Source organism: Lithobates pipiens, unplaced genomic scaffold (genome assembly GCF_037356315.1).
Source record: "Lithobates pipiens isolate NorthernLeopardFrog02 unplaced genomic scaffold, aLitPip1_a1.2 Scaffold_8, whole genome shotgun sequence".
Taxonomy (NCBI): domain Eukaryota; kingdom Metazoa; phylum Chordata; class Amphibia; order Anura; family Ranidae; genus Lithobates; species Lithobates pipiens.
The window spans coordinates 83,572,311-83,586,337 of record NW_027507903.1 but is presented as its reverse complement, the minus strand read 5'-3'; positions in this window follow the sequence as shown (position 1 = coordinate 83,586,337).

Below are 14,027 nucleotides of genomic sequence, written 5' to 3'. Positions count from 1 at the left end.
TGAAGCGCACTAGTACCCTCTAATTATATATTTGTACATCCCGTTCGGGAGGTTGTTCCGGGACTATCTGTTACAACGAAAGTTTGGAACCCCATCAGGTGGTGGGAGCTTTGTTACACTTGGTCAGCATCTCTATGGCCCACTGGTGCCTTTGCACAGAACCTCACGCTATGTTTCTGTGCCCTCCATAGCAGATGCTTTGGTTATTAGTTTGGGGGATTAAGGTGCCCCTGAATTTGGGGGGGGGTGCGGGGAGGGGGGGATTGTTTATATCTGCCGTTGCAGATGGGGCTGTGTTTCTGTTTTTTCTTTTCTTTCTTTTGGTTGTTTTTTTTACGGTTGGAGTGTCTTTGTGGCTCAAGGGGACATGCTCATTTTTCTATATAGCTTGGTATGGATATGTTCAACGTGCACTGTTCTTTGGGGGTCTGTTGGGGGGGGTTTGGGGTGGGGGGGGATCCTGTGGATTGTGACACTTGCTATGCTTCCCTGGCCTGATGGGTGAGATCTCGCTTATCTCTTGGAATGTCCGAGGCCTCAACTCGGCGACTAAACGTTCCTTGGTGTTCAAATTTTTGCAGAGATTCAACCCCCACATTTGTATACTTCAAGAAACGCACCTGCTTGGCTCACGAGTACTTGGGGTCCGTAGGGCCTGGGTGGGCACTCACTACCATGCCACCTATTCCAACTACGCTAGAGGTGTCAGTGTCCTGATCCACAGGTCCCTCCCGGTCCAGGTTAAGGAGGTGCGGACGGACCCTGGGGGCCGGTTTGTGCTTCTACACTTGTCTGTATATGATAAAGATATGATGTTGGTGGGCCTTTACCTCCCCCCCCCGGCAAATGGGCAGCTGTTATATGATATCATGCATTTGGCCTTGGGGTTTCACACCTCGGAGATTCTCTTGGTCGGGGATTTTAATCTGGTGCCTCAGCAGGACCTGGACAGACTGCGCTCTGCCTCCCGGGCTAGTGGGGAACTTCAGAGTTGGGCTGACACCTTCACTCTCACCGATCTTTGGCGCCACTTTCATCCCAGTGACCGTGAATTCACTTGCCACTCTGCTACCCACCGGGCGATGTCTCGCATAGACCTGGCCTATGCCTCTCCTGGGGCTCTGAGATGGACCAGGTCTGTGCGACACCTGCCTAGGGGAATCTCTGACCATGCCCCACTCATGCTTACTTTATCATTGTCCCGCCCGCCTAGCTCGAGGGTGTGGCGTCTGTCCGGGTTCTGGGCCACTGATGAGCGGTTGCGGGAGAGTACAGAAGAGGCTGTCAGTAATTTTTGGCAGCATAATGCTGACTTTGAGAAGGGTTCTATTGTGTGGGACTCATTTAAAGCGGTGCTCCGGGGACACTACATCTCCAGTATTGCCTCACAGCGTAGGGAAGAGTCTAGATCCCTTACGGAACTGGAGGGGCGGTGTGGCAGGTGGGAGGCAGAGTATGTTCGCACGGGAGGGGAGGAGGCCTATCGGAAGTGGCAGGAGGCGGTCCGAGATGTGTCCCTACTGGCTGTTTCTCAGACTCAGGATTCGCTGCTGCACTCTAAGCAGCGGATCTTTGAACATGGCAACAAGAACGGTAGGCTGTTGGCATGGCTGGCGAAGGTTCGCTCGGCTTCCACACACATTGCCAGTATTCGAGATGCTCAGGGACGGGAGCTCACCTCCCCTGAAGACATCAATAATAGATTTTACGAATTCTTTAAAGGGGTGTATGAGTCTAGGCGGGGTTACTCAGATGCAGCACTGACGGACTATCTGGCGGGTATCCCCTTTCCGGTATTGTCTGCAGAGCAGAGGGAGATGCTGGACGGGGCGATCACGCTGGAGGAGATCCAATTGGCGATTGGAGGCCTTCAAGCGTGCAAGGCTCCGGGTGCTGACGGTTTACCGGCGGAGTTTTACTCCCAACATAGTGATGTGCTGGCTCCCAAATTTAAGCGCCTCCTTGACGGGCTTGGAGATGAGGACTTCCTCCCGGACTCTATGGGGGATGCTATTATTGTCCTCATTCCGAAACCGGGCAAGGACCCTCGGGATTGTGGGGCATACCGTCCAATATCTCTTTTAAATGTGGATGCCAAGTTATTAGCGAAGATTCTGGCCACTAGATTGAACTCAGTGATTTCGACCCTGATCCACGCCGATCAAACGGGTTTTATGCCTGGGAAAGGCACCGATATCAATATTAGGCGTTTGTTCCTTAACCTCTCTATAGTTCATGAGACACCGGGGTTCCGTGCAATTGCCTCTCTCGATGCCGAGAAGGCATTTGACTCGGTGGAGTGGGGCTTCCTTTGGGAGGTGCTCGGTTGCTTCGGGTTCGGCCCTGTATTTACGAGATGGATCAGATTGCTTTACAGGGCTCCCAGGGCCAGGGTGCGCACTAACGCTTGGCTATCGGAGCCCCTCTCCCTGCAGAGGGGTACCCGGCAGGGGTGCCCTCTTTCGCCGGGGTTGTTTGCCCTGGCCCTGGAACCCCTGGCAATCCTCATTAGAGAGTCGTCGGTTATTAGGGGTTTTCGGACGGGGAGCCTGGAAGAACGGATTTCCCTGTACGCCGACGACGCCCTTCTTTATTTAAACGATACGGGTCCGTCGCTATCGGAGGCTCTCGAGATTTTTAACAAATTTGGTTCCTTTTCGGGAATTTGTATAAATTGGTCCAAATCAATCTTGTTCCCTGTGGATGACCGGGTGTCCGCGCCGGCCAGTGGTATTCCTTTACAGAGGGCTACCGAATTCAAATATCTCGGGGTGACGGTGACTAGGGATCCTGCCCGATATTATGCTCTAAATGTCCTCCCTCTTCTCCGCACTCTGCGGGAGAGGTGCCAATCCTGGTCCGGACTCCCGTTGAATCTCATAGGGCGCATAAATCTTTTGAAAATGGTACTCCTCCCTAAATTTAATTATATTTTTCGTAATTGTCCCAGCTGGATTCCGGGGTCTTTTTTCAGGGAGGCGGATAAGCTCATTGGGTCTTTTATATGGAACGGATCGTCCCCCAGGCTGGCTAGATCTGTTCTACAGTCTCCAACGAGTGTGGGCGGCCTATCTCTCCCCAATTTAAGGGCTTACTACTGGTCGGCCATACTGGTTACGGTCTCGTGGTGGTTTGTGGCGTCGAGATCGAACGGGGCTGTGAGGCTGGAGGCGGCTGTTGTGGGCTCGCTTACGGACCTGCAGGGGCTAGTTTACAGGGGGGTGGCGGTAAACACGGCACTCCCCGCCCCGACGAGGACGACGCTCAGGGTCTGGCGGGTAGCGGGGAGGAGGTTTGTGCGACCGGACTGCTGGTCTCCGGATCAGCCACTGTGGGATAACCCAACCCTGCCGCACTTTAGGTCAATCCCGGATCCGCAGGTCTGGGTGCGATTTGGAATTTCTACGCTGGGCGATATCCTGTCGTCGGGAGGGCTGCCTTCTTTTGCTCGGCTGGCTGAATTGCACGCTCTGCCTGGTTGGATGTATTTCAGATACCTCCAGCTGAGGCATGCGGTTAGAGCTCAGTTCCCTGTGTCCCCAACCCTGCAGTCTACTCCCCTGGAGGATTTATTCACAGGGGAGGGCCCAAAAAAACCTCTCTCGGATCTGTACCGGGTGGTCTTCCCGGCTGAACCGGCGAGGCTGACTTTGCTTTGGTCCAAATGGCAAGCCGATATCCCTGCTCTGGAGAGGGAGGACTGGGAGGAATGCTTGGAGAGGGGCACCAAACTGGCCATATCAGCGAGTGATAAACTCATCCAGACAAAATTTCTCCATCGGGTGTACCTCACTCCTGTACGTTTGTCCAGAATATATCCCACTAGGGACCCCTATTGCCCCAGGTGTCGAACTGAGGTTGGAACGTTCCTGCATATGTTCTGGGAGTGTCGGCGGCTGGAGGACTTTTGGTTAGGCGTGTTTGACCACTTGAATATACGGCTGGGGTTGGGGGTCCCTCGGACCCCTGAACTTGCCCTATTGGGAATTCATCCGGATGAACTCACGCCATACTACTCTAAACTATTAACCTCCTATCTCCTCTTCTATGCGAAGAAGGCGATTTTGTGCAAGTGGCTCTCGGAGCGCCCCCCTAGTGTAGCCCGATGGGAACGCGCAGTTGATGCTGCCCTCCCATTATACAAACTAACGTACCTTAATCGGGGTTGTCCGTGGAAGTTTGACAAGATCTGGCTCCCGTGGACCTCCGGGGCAGCCACTTGAGGATGGGGTTGGATGTTGCTTCCTCCCTCCCTCGCCCCCCCCCCCTCTTTTTCCTTCCAATGATGACTACTGGGTTGTTCTAAACTTATAGGTTTGGGTATAACTTCTGTGTTATGTATATTGATGAATGATATGCTCTGGGCCCCATTGTAAGGGTATCCGAATATCCTTCTTCTATTGTATGACACTCTGAACTACCATACTAATCTGTAATTGCTTGTCGGTACGATTGAGTTGTTCCTATGCCTTATGTTGTTTTGTATTCTGATATGATATTTTTGCAATAAAGCACTCCTGTTTTTCAAAAAAAAAAAATCTATTTTTAAGCTTTTTGGAAAACATGGGGACACAGGGATCCCCCCTGTAACATTTGTTTTGCTGTCTGTGCACCTCTTCACAAGATTTCACCTGACTTTCTGTCCCAATGACAAATGTTTTTAGAAAATGTTGGGTTTTTAGTGAAACAAGGATTGGTGATAAAGCATCAGTGAAGAGGAGACATGTTTTTCCCATATCAACTCTTAGCCCTTGTACACACGGTAGGAAATTCCGACGGAAAATGTCCGATCGGACCGTGTTGTCGGATAATCCGACCGTGTGTGGGCTCCAGACTTTTTCCGTCGGAATGTCCGACCAACAAAGTTTGAGAGGTGGATATAAAACTTTCCGACAACATGGTCCGATCGGACTTTGTCCGATCGTTTGTAGAGAATTCCGATCGGACAAAGTGCCACGCATGCTCAGATCAAATTACGAGACCAAAGCTATTGGCTACTAGCCTGAACGTAGTCCCGTCGCAACGAACAAATGTCATCACGTTCTGAACGATCAGATTTTCCGACAACTTTGTCCTACCATGTGTATCCAACACCAGTTTCAGACAAAACCCGACGCAAAAAGAAAAATGTCAGACCGCGTGTACAGGAGAGAATTTCCCTTCCTAGGGGTAGATTCATCTTACTTCCTGTTGTCTCCTTCCGTTTGCAAGTAGGAGTCATTTGTAAGTTGGATGTTTGAAAGTAGGGGCTTGCCCTATATGCTCTGCAGAAATTTGGGCCTAAGGTGTTGGTGTTGCCACAACAGGTGTTGGTGTTGCCCTGCTGAGAGCTATTATATCAAGAATTGTAATTACATGCCATTGTTGAACAGTGAACAGTGGTAGAAAAACTGGGCCTTTGGTGGTGGTGCTGCTGGTGCCACAACACTGTAAGTCCTCACAATTACTCTTGGTGGGAGCTGGAACGGGCCCTGCTGTGAAATATTATATCAATAATTGTAATTACATGCACCTATTGAACAGGCGCAGAAAAATTGGGCCTTAGGCACTGGTGCCACAACACTACAACACCTCACAAACTCTAGTTGGAGCACAGGAATGAGCCCTGCTGCAAAGTATTGCATCAAAAATTATAATTACACGCCCCTGTTAAACAGGGGCTGAAAAATTGGGCCTTAGGCACTGGTGGTGGTGCCCAGAATCAAAAATGTTCTTGCAAACTATCAGCATGATCATTGAGGAGGAAGAGGATTGTCACTCAGCATAACACGGTAGTCACTCAACATCAGCATAGGCAGTCTTGAAGGGATCTGACATTTCAAAAAAAAATTATTCGGTTATATCAGCATCAGGTGCTTAGTAGCTGGTGGTGATCCAAGACTGATTCATTTTTAAGAAGGTCAGTCGATCAACTGAGTCGGTTTACAGGCGCACCCTGTGATCGGTTACAAAGCCTCCAGCAGCACTGAATGTGTGTTCCGAAAGAATGCTGGATGCAGGACAGGCCAGTAGCTCAATTGTATACTGTGAAAGCTGTGGCCAGTGATCCATCCTCAAGACCCAGTAAGCCAGACGATTTTCGGTGGGAAAGGTGTCCAAGTCTGATCTTGCCCCTAGGTATTCCTGCACCATGTAAAACAGACTCTGGCGATGGTTGCTGGAACCGAACATACCTTGGGGCTGCAGACTAAAAAATTGTCTGAGCGCATCGGTCAGACGGCCGGCCACCTTCTCCACCGCTCCTTCTTTGACTGACCGAAGCCTCAGCAACACGTTGTCCAGGAACAGGAATTTGTAACTTCCCAGCCTCTCGGAACGCGTTGTACAGACCTTTCTGCAAGACCTCCCGAAGAGGTTTCATCCTCTGCTCCCTCTGCGATGGCAAGATAAGGTCCGCAACTTTACCCTTGTAACGTGGATCAAGGAGGGTTGCCAGCCAGTAATGATCGCTCTCCTTGATCCGACGAATACGAGGATCCTTCTGCAGGCTTTGCAGGATCAAGGAGGCTATGCAGCAAAGGTTAGCTGAGGCATTCGGTCCGCAGTCCTCTGGGTCACTAAGGATGACATGATCCGCAACCACCTCCTCCCAGCCATGTACAAGTCCATGTGTTTTTTGGGACTGTAAATGATTCCATAAAGACTGCTCTGATGCTGAGTGCCAGGCTCCATCTCCATGCTGACACAATCCTCCTCCTCCTCGTCCTCTTCTTGTGTGATTGGCGGGCCAACAGGAACACTGTCTGGATAAAGGGGGCCTCGAGAGGGAAGGAACTTCTCCCCTTCCTGCCTCAAGTGCCCTGTCCATTATTCCACGCAGCATGTGCTTCAACGGGTGGATAAGGGGGAGAGTGTCACTGATACATGCACTGTCACTGCTCACCATCCTCGTGGCCTCCTCAAATGGTGACAGGACAGTGCATGCATCCCTGATCATGGCCCACTGGTGTAGGGGAAAAAAAACAAGCTCCTGTGACCCTGTCCTGGTGCCATAGTCACACAGGTACTCATTGATGGCCCTCTGCTGTGTGTGCAGCCGCTGCAGCATGGCCAACGTTGAATTCCACCTGGTGGGCATGTCACAGATTGGCGGTTCTTGGTCAGGTTAAATTCCTTTTGGAGGTCAGCCCGCTGAGCACTGGCATTATATGACCGGCGGAAATGCACATAGACTTTTCTGGCCTGCCTCAGGACATCCTGTAAGCCCAGGTACCTGCCCAAGAACCTCTGCACCACTAAGTTAAGGACGTGAGCCAAACAGGGCACATGGGTCAGTTGTCCCTGCTGGAGGGCGGAGAGGAGGTTGGTGCCATTGTCGCAAACCACCATCCCTGGCTTAAGCTGGCATGGCATTAACCACCTCTCAGTTTGCCCCTGCAGAGCTGACAGAGTCTCTGCCTCAGTGTGGCTCCTGTCCCCCAAGCACACCAGTGCAAGCACCACATGGCATCTTTTTGCCTGCGTACTTGCGTAGCCCCTTGAATGTCCTCGGAACCTGTGATGCTCCGTAGGCAAAGCACAGGAAGAGGCCATGGAGGAAGAAGAAGAGGAGGGGTGGAGGAGAGAGGGGTGGAGGAGAGAGGTGTGTCAGAATCACCAGTAATAGCATTTTGGAGGCGTAGTGGCCGAACAACCTCCAACACTACTGCACCTTGTGCTGCATCCTTCCCAGCTGCCAGCAGAGTCACCCAATGCGCCGTGAAAGATAAGTAATGTCCCTGTTCATGCCTGCTGGACCATGGGTCAGCAGTAATATGCACCTTACCGCTGATCGCCCTATCCAGTAAGGCCAAGACATTGCCTTCCACATACCAGTAGAGAGTCGGAATCGCATTCCGTGCACAAAAGTGCCATTTGGAAACCTGCCACTGAGGAACCGCACATTGCACAAACTCACGGAAAGAGGCCAAGTCTACCAACTGAAAAGGCAGCAGTTGAAGTGCTAGTAATTTAACCAAGCTAGCATTCAATCACTGGGCATGTGGATGGCTGGGAGTGAACTTCTTTCAGCGGTCCAGCAGCAGGGAAATTTGCCTGTTACAATCGGACGTCGGTGTCGCCCGCAAGTACTTGGCTGTGACACACCTAATGCTACACCTTCATTCCTCTCAGTGCAGGTTTCAGAGAGGACTGAAGGTATAGTGGGGCTGGAGATCCCAGCTGACGAGGAGCAAGGAGAGGTCCACTTTGTTCTTTGGTGTAGGTCTTTAAGGTACGCTTGCCAACGAACTGCATGGCAGGTTGACATATGCCTGGTCAAGCATGTGGTGCCCAAGCGGCTGATGTTTTGGCCACGCGAGATACGCTTGAGACATATGTTGCAAATAGCAGCGGTGCGATCTGATGCACTCGTCTCAAAAAAGGCCCACACCAAAGAACTTTTCGAATAGCGCGCAGAGGCAGCGCCCTGCACATGCGGAACTCTGCGGTGTGATGAAGTCAGTGTGCTGCCCTTAAGCTGGCCCCTGGAGGGCATCCTGCCTCGTTGGAGATGTACCTCCTCCTCCTCCTCTCTACTATCAGGCATCCACGTGGAGTCAGTGACCTCATCATCCCCTCCCTCCTCATCACTGGAGCAAACATGGCAGTATGCTGCAGCTGGGGGAAGATGACTGCCAGATTGATGTCCTTCTTGGGCACCCCCTCTCTCTGTGCTCACGTTACTGCCTTCCAGTAGCTAGGTACCATCATCAGAGCCTTCAAAACGCTGGGCATCCTCATGGAGCATATACCCAACACTGTGGTCAAACAGTTTGGGGGACTCTTCAGGAGGGCATGGTGGGGCTAGTGAAGGAGTGACTGATGCCATTGAGCCGCGGAAAGAGGCCGAGTTTGCAGCGGCTTTGCCAAAGTACCCTGAGCCTGGGTGAGAGAGGATGGGGAGGATGAGGGTCATCCACTCTACCAAGTCTTCGGTATGTTGCAGCTCAATGCGGCCAGCTGGCAAAAAAAAAAAGGACAAGTGTGTCCCATGACCACGTGCTTATAAGGATGCACCGTGTCCACGACCAGCACTGTTGCCTCTAGACACAGAGCCTGCTTGCCCTCTTTTATTGGCTCGTGACTGTCTGCCTCTCCTTGTTGGCCTTCCATACATACTAATGGCCTGCAGGGAGATGTAGCTGCACAAAGCTGGGATGTATATACTGATTATACTGCAGCTAGCAGAATCAAGTTCCTGCCTGTAGTATTATTAGTATGACAACACCAGCAATTGTCTTCAGGTAGCTTTATGTGCACACTGTGCAGAGTACACAGTACATCAACTGTAAATACTGCAGCTGCCTGCCTGTGGTATAGGATCCAAAGAACACAAGCAATTGGGGTAGCTTTAAGTGCACACTGTGCAGAGTACACAGTACACCAACTGTAATTACTGCAGCTGCCTGCCTGTGGTATAGGATCAGAAGAACACCAGCAATTGGGGTAGCTTTAAGTGCACACTGTGCAGAGTACACAGTACAGCAATTGTAATTACTGCAGCTGCCTGCGGTATGGGATCAGAAGAGCACCAGCAATTGGGGTAGTTTTAGATGCACACTGTGCAGAGTACACATTACACCAACTGTAATTACTACAGCTGCCTGCCTGTGGTATAGGATAAGAAGACCATCAGTAATTGGGGTAACTTTAAGTGCACACTGTGCAAAGGACGCAGTACACAGGAACGAATCAAGCTAAACTGATAGATATATATATATATATATATACATACACATACACACACACACACACACAACACCTAGGATGCATATATATATATATATATATATATATATATATATATATATATATATATATATATATATACACACAATACACTCACTGCAGCTGACTCACCTCCTGCCTGCTCTAACTCAAATGAAATGACACTGTCTGTCTATCTCTCTCTCTCTCTCTCTCTCTCTCTCTCTATCAGCACGCTGGAATAAACTACACAAGGCCAACTTCCAGGCATTGGCCAATTACGGTTCGCTGTACAGACGGCGCTGTGATTGGCCAAGCATGCGAGTCATAGTGCATGCTTGGCCAATCATCAGCCAGCAATGCACTGCAATGTCACAGTGAATTATAGGCCGTGATGTGCCACTCGAATTTGGCGTGAAGGGTCCATAATTTTCGCAATTCAACGAACGGTCCAACTGCCGATGTTAGACTCAAACTCGAAGCTCAACCCTAATATAGAACAAGGATGTGAATTGGTGCACACTATGCACATGAAATTTAAATGTTAAATGGAAGTGGACTTTGGGGATTAATGTAAAATACCTATGTCCTGGGTTTTTGATATTTTGCACTTGATAAATTTGCACTATAGCTTGACATATTGATACGTTGCACTTTATAGGTTTTTAGTTTTAAGGTTTGTACACGTGGTGCAGACACCGTTTCAGTGGTAATATTATACAAGCACTTTTGGATCAGTGCAGTTACATTTCAAATGTATACTTCTTTCTAATCTATGGTATGGGTCTTTTTAACTGCAGCAGATCATATTCCAATTTTATTTTTTATTATTTGTGATTATTATAAATTTTTGCGCCGGTGACACACTTTTTTTTTTTGCTTACATAACATTACTCAACTGAGGCGGGATTCACACATACAGTATGCAAACTGGATGTAGGTTTCCCTGCATCCAATTCACATGACAACTCTCAATGGAGCCGGTTCCAATTCAAAAATTCTGACCCCATTCGCACTTGAATCGGTGAGTGAAGATGCACCGGACCCCCTCCTGGGACCCACCGTCGCAGCATATGTGAACCCAGCTTAAACTTTTGCTGAAAAGCCGTTTTAAAATACATGTAAATTAGGAATAGCATAAGAAAAGATTATGTAAAAATCAACTGCTCGTAATGGAGATGAAAATAGAAAAACACACATGGCTTAAACAGGAAGTAAACACTGATGGATTTACTTCCTCTTTGTTTTCCTGAAAAGGAAAAGCATAATGGGCTACTATGCATCACATAGTAGCCCATTATGTGTCACTTACCTGACACAGGAGCCAGGGATGTCACCGTTGTCCCCTCTTCCACGGAGCGTCCATCTTCTTTCTGGGTATCATGGCTCCGGTGCTGTGATTGGCCGGAGCCACGATCACGTCACTCCCACACATGTGCACGGGCAGGGCCGTCTTTAATATTGATTGGACCCTGGGCAAAACTTTTCTTGGGACCTCCCCCCATTCAGTTTTGCTTTCCACCTGCTCTGAGACATACAATAAATAGCAGCTAGACTCAAAATCAGTTTACTGAATCAGATCAGGCAGCTATTGCGATTGGGTGCCAGAGGTTACAGTGTACCGCTCACTGACTGGTTTCTAGAGGATACAGCACACATTGCTCATTGATTAGTTGCTAGAGGTTACAGCACATAATTTCTGCTTGTTGAGATTACTGTCCAGTAATACTACTTAAGGATTCGTTGCTAGGTTACAGCACATAATCTCCTCACTCCAGGGGTCATGCTATACATATGGATGCTGCCTTTATTTACATGTCTATGCAGCTATTTACATATGAAAGCTGCTGCTATTTACATATGAATGCAGGTTATTTACATGTAAACACAGGGTCTGCAGGTGAGTCATTTGTTCACAATAGGGCAGAGCTGGGCAGCATTAGTAGCAGCACTTCATACTGAGATATCAGGACACAGCAAGAGACGAGGAAATTTAAACTGGGAGAGTTGGCAAGTATAAGGCAGCTGCTTTGGGCCCCACAACAACAGCAGCTGCCCCTTTTGCCCTGTCTTAAAAACGGCCCTGCACACGGGAGCCTCCACTAACGGCACATCGCCGTTAGCAGCGACATGCTCAGTGTGCCTGCACACCGCTGTCTACATCGCATGTTCCGCGGTTCCTTTCTTTTTGCAAATATCTCCTAAACCGTGTAGGTTTAGGAGGCATTTCTTGGACCTACAGGTAAGCCTTAATCTAGGCTTACCTGTAGGTCAAAGTGGTCTGTAAGGGTTTACAACCACTTTAAAGTAAAACTTTTTTTTTTTTTTCATTTTGGATAGAGTAATGGAAGGTTATAACCCATGTCAGTTTTTTTTGTCATCTGCGGCCAATTGGGGAGATTTACCTTCACATCCTATCCCATAGCCAAAACACAAAGTCAGAGAAAACCCCTGCTAATTAACCCATTCCTGCCGAGCGTATGTAGATGTACATACTCAGCTTTTGGGGGTCATAACGGGATGATGCCCGCAGCTGCAGGGGCACACTCCACCGGCACCTAGATCTGTGACAATGCTGTCACCAAAGCTTATGGTGAGCTACTAATAACCAGGAACCGGTAGGCTGTGTAGTGCTCATAAAAATTGCCACTCAATGCCACATTGGACCCTCCTCTCTGAACCTGGCCACAGCAAGCATTTCAGCAACTTCTAGTGATGTTACTGGTAATTAAAATCTCTTTTTTTTTTCATTAGAACAAACCATTTGTGAATAAGAATAAAGGGTATGGATTGAGCGTGAGGAGAGAGAGAATTGGGAGCAATGCAAGGTTCCACATTAAAGTTTAATACATATGAAGTACGTTAAGTCACTATACCTGGGAGGAAAGCTTCATTTAAAACTGCACATCTTGTTGAACAAAGCTGGTGTTCCAATTTTAATTTAACCACTTCAGCCCCGGAAGGATTTGCCCCCTTAATGACCAGGCCATTTTTTGTGATACGGCACTGCGTCGCTTTAACTGACAATTGCACAGTCATGTGACATTGTACTCAAACAACATTTTTTCCCAACTTTCCTTTGGTGGCATTTGATTACTTCTGTGGTTTTTATTTTTTGCATAATAAACACAAAAAGAGCGACAATTTTGAAAAAAAAAACATTTTTTTTTAGTTTTTGCTATAATAAATATCCCAGAAATTAAAAAAAAAAACAACTAATTTCTTCATCAATTTAGGCCAATATATATTATTTTACATATCTTTGGTTAAAAAAAAAAACCCCCCAAAAAAACGCAATACGCGTTTATTGATTGGTTAGATTTATGGCATTTTTATAATTATTATTATTATTATTTTTTTACTAGTAATGGTGGTGATCAGCGATTTTTATCGGGATTGCAACATTGAGTCGGACAGATCGGACACTTTTGACACATTTTTGGGATCATTGACATTTATACAGCGATCAGTGCTATAAAAATGCCCTGATTACTGTGTAAATGTCACTGGCAGGGTAGGGGTTAACACTAGGGGGCGATCAAGGGGTTAAGTTTGTTCCCTAAGTGTGTTTCTTACTGTGGGGGGAAGGGACTGACTAGAGGAGAAGCCAGATCATTGTTCCTAGCTAGTAGGAACAAACGATCCGTCTCTCTTCTCTTGACAGAACCGGGATTTGTGTGTTTACTGTCTCTCCTACCTGCAATCACTCGTGGCCGTCAGTCATCGTGACCCCCCCCCCCCCCGCACCTTACAGCTCTCCTGCTCTAGCTCTTTAAAGAGCGAGCCGACATACAGCTACAGTGATGGTGAGCTAGGGGTTAATAATTAGATTTTATTATAGCATGAAATCTGTTTCTATTCATCTATCAAGTTTTTTTACATAAGCAACTTGTATTTTTTTTGTTCTGTTTCTGTTTCTAAGAAACCTACAATTTTTTTTTTTATATATGTACATGAACTTACAATAGTTTATCATGCAACCACCTGGTTCTTTTTAAGAATATAAACTGACAGCCTCTGTAACTACATATATTTAAAGGGGTTGTAAAGGTAAATGTTTTTTATGCTATTCTATGCATTAAGGTAAAAAAACATCTGACAGTGCCGGCGCCCCCAGCCCCCCCCCCCCCCCGTTTTACTTACCTGACCCCTCAAAAGTCCCGTGCTCGCCCCCGACGTCCTCTTCGCCACTCAGCCTGGCCGCTGATTGGCTGGAGTGGATGGATTGAAAGCAGCGCAGCCATTGGCTCACACTGCTGTCAATCACATCCAATGACGCGGCGTGCGTGGGGTGGGCCGTGTGATACAGCCAGCAGCTATAGCCGCTGGCTGTATCACGG